This window comes from Triticum aestivum, chromosome 5A (assembly GCF_018294505.1).
Source record: "Triticum aestivum cultivar Chinese Spring chromosome 5A, IWGSC CS RefSeq v2.1, whole genome shotgun sequence".
Taxonomy (NCBI): Eukaryota; Viridiplantae; Streptophyta; class Magnoliopsida; order Poales; family Poaceae; genus Triticum; species Triticum aestivum.
In genome coordinates this window covers 324608256-324612151 of record NC_057806.1, presented here as the reverse complement: position 1 = coordinate 324612151, position 3896 = coordinate 324608256, and positions in this window count along the sequence as shown.

Sequence of the window (3896 nt, the reverse complement as noted above, 5' to 3'; positions counted from 1 at the left end):
ATACAATAAAAATACCAAAAACATTTATCTTATTATCTTTATCAGATCTCACTTTCGTAAGTGACCGTGAAGGGATTGACACCCCTTTATCGCGTTGGTTGCGAGGTTCTTGTTTGCTTGTGCAGGTACTAGGGACTTGCGTGTTACCTCCTACTAGATTGATACCTTGGTTCTCAAAAACTGAGGGAAATACTTACGCTACTTTGTTGCATCACCCTTTCCTTTTCAAGGGAAAACCAACACATGCTCAAGAGGTACCAGACATCTTTTGTCCTACCGTCCCGTGGCAGCGGGGTCCTATTGGAAACTAAGGGATATTAAGGCCTCCTTTTAATAGAGTACCGGAGCAAAGCATTAACACTTAGTGAATACAAGAACTGCTCAAACTACGGTCATCACCGGGAGTGGTCCCGATTATTGTCACTTCGGGGTTACTGGATCATAACACATAGTAGGTGACTATTGACTTGCCAGATAGGATCAAGAACTCACATATATTCATGAAAACATAATAGGTTCAGATCTGAAATCATGGCACTCGGGCCCTAGTGACAAGCACTAAGCATAGCAAAGTCATAGCAACATCAATCTTAGAACATAGTGGATACTAGGGATTAAACCCTAACAAAACTAACTCGATTACATGGTAAATATCATCCAACCCATCACCGTCCAGCAAGCCTACGATGGGATTACTCACGCATGGCGAAGAGCATCATGAAATTGGTGATGGAGGAAGGTTGAAGATGACGATTGCGACGGGTTCCCCTCTCTGGAGTCCCGAACGGATTCCAGATCAGCCCTCCCGATGAAGATTAGGGCTTGGCGGCGGCTCCGTATCATAAAACGTGATGAATCCTTCTCTCTGATTTTTTCTCCCCGAACGTGAATATGTAGAGTTGGAGTTGATGTCGGTGGAGTCTCAGGGGGCCCACGAGGTAGGGGGCGTGCCCCAGGGGGGCGCGCCCTGCACCCTCGTGGACATGGTGTGGGCCCCCTGATGCTGATTCTTTCACCAGTATTTTTTATTAATTCCAAAATGTGTCTTCGTGAATTTTCAGGTCATTCCGAGAACTTTCATTTCTGCACAAAAATAACACCATGGCAATTCTGCTGAAAACAGCGTCAGTCTGGGTTAGTTCCATTCAAATCATGCAAGTTAGAGTCCAAAACAAGGGCAAAAGTGTTTGGAAAAGTAGATACGTCGGAGACGTATCACGTGGTCAACGTGGTCAAGGAATGACTTCCGTCGAAAGAGTATTGTACGTGGAGAGGCTGACAGTTGGGTCCACGACAGTAGCAAGGAAGTGCCTCCTTATTGCGCGCAAAATAATTATTCCTCCACCTGACAGCAGAGACCTGATAACCCACAAGTATAGGGGATCGCAACAGTTTTTGAGGGTAGAGTATTCAACCCAAATTTATTGATTCGACACAAGGGGAGCCAAAGAATATTCTCAAGTATTAACAGTTCAGTTGTCAATTCAACCGCACGTGAAAGACTTAATATTTGCAGCAAATTATTTAGTAGCAAAGTAATATGGAAGTAGAGGTAACAGTGGCAAAAGTAACAATAGTAGTTTTTGTAGTGATTGTAACAGTGGCAACGGAAAAGTAACTAAGCAAAGATCAATATTTGAAAAGCTCGTAGGCATTGGATCAATGATAAATAATTATGTCGGATGCGATTCCTCATGCAACAGTTATAACATAGGGACACAAAAGTAACTCCAGTTCATCAATGTAATGTAGGCATGTATTCCAAATATAGTCATACATGCTTATGGAAAAGAACTTGCATGACATCTTTTGTCCTACCCTCTTGTGGCAGCGGGGTCCTATTGGAAACTAAGGGATATTAAGGCCACCTTTTAATAGAGTACCGAACCAAAGCATTAACATTTAGTGAATACATGAACTCCTCAAACTATAGTCATCACCGAGAGTGGTCCCGATTATTGTCACTTCGGGGTTACCGGATCATAACACATAGTAGGTGACCATTGACTTGCAAAATAGGATCAAGAACTCACATATATTCGTGAAAACATAATAGGTTCAGATCTGAAATCATGGCACTCGGGCCCTAGTGACAAGCATTAAGCATAGCAAAGTCATAGCAACATCAATCTCAGAACATAATAGATACTAGGGATCAAACCCTAACAAAACTAACTTGATTACATGATAAATCTCATCCAACCCATCACCGTCCAGCAAGCCTACGATGGAATTACTCACGCACGATGGTGAGCATCATGAAATTGGTGATGGAGGAAGGTTGATGATGACGATGGCGACGGATTCCCCTCTCCGGAGCGAACGGACTCCAGATCAGCCCTCCGGAGAGAGATTAGGGCTTGACGGCGGCTCCGTATCGTAAAACGCGATGAATCCTTCTCTCCGATTTTTTTCTCCTCAAACATGAATAGATAGAGTTGGAGTTGAAGTCGGTGGAGCCTCAGGGGGCCCACAAGACAGGGGGCACGCCCTCCACCCTCGTGGACAGGGTGTGGGCCCCCTGGTGTTGATTCTTTCGCCAGTATTTTTTATAAATTCCAAAAATATTCTCCGTGAAGTTTCAGGTCATTCCGAGAACTTTTATTTCTGCACAAAAATAACACCATGGCAATTCTGCTGAAAACAGCGTCAGTCCGGGTTAGTTCCATTCAAATCATGCAAGTTACAGTCCAAAACAAGATCAAAAGTGTTTGGAAAAGAAGATACGATGGAGACATATCAGGACCCACCGGACAGGCCACCGTATTCCGCGAAAAAAAATGTTTCCCCCTGACTGTTGGGACCCACTAGCTACATCTTCGCACGCAAGGAAGTGCCTGACAGTCGGGACCCACCTGGTCGAAGCATACGTAGCGTTGTCATTCTGGTCGCGAACATGTACGTACATACTGGTCGATCAGTTTGTCTGCAGGCTGCAGCGATGAACCGTGGTCGTGTAAGGAAGGGCACGTGTCGTAGTAGAGGCGCGCACGTAGAATGTCACGCAGTCCAGTTAATATCGTGTACACGTACATACAGCAGCCAGGGTGCAAGAAAGTAAATACGGCCACGTACATACATACGGGCGGGGTCTCGAATGCCTACTCACGCATACGTACGGCCAGGTATGGTGTACATGGTTGGGTCGGAACGGAGAAGCTGCGTCGTCGTGTTCATCGGGAGGCAACGGAATGCGTCGTGTTTATCGGGAGGCAGCGGAATATGTCGTGTTCATCGGGAGCCAACCGGCTTGGATGGAATAGCCGATCGACACGAGGCCTGGCGTACCGCAGAACGGAGGAAACGGCCTTGTGTTCGACCGGCCACGGTCGAAATGGGATCCTGTTCATCGGGAGGGGTCTGGCGTACCGCAAAACGAAGGAAACAGAGTTCTCTTGGACCTCCTATGGTCGAAACGGGGTCCTGTTGATCGGGAGGGGTGTGGCGTACTGCAAAACGAAGGAAATGGACTTGTGTTAGAGCGCTACGGTCGAAATGGGGGTCCTGTTCATCGGAGGGGTGTGGCGTACTGCAAACCGGGGCTCCATCGGATACTGTTCATGTCCACCGTCGACCTCCTCCAGCCTTCACGGGCTACTGTTCATCCACCGTCAACGTCCTCTAGCCTCCACCTGCGACTGTTCACCCACAGGCTCCTATTCATCTAGCCTCAACCGCTCCTCCATCGGCTACTATTCAACCAGCCCTCTCCACGGGGTCCTGTTCAACCACCCCTCCACGGGCTACTGTTCATCCAGCCCATCCACCGGCTACTGTTCAACCAGCCCTCCATGGGGTCCTGTTCATCCAGCCCTTCACGGGGTCCTGTTCATCCACCCCCAACCGGCTCGATCGATCAGGGTCATGTTCATCCAGCGGCAACACCACGGGGTCCT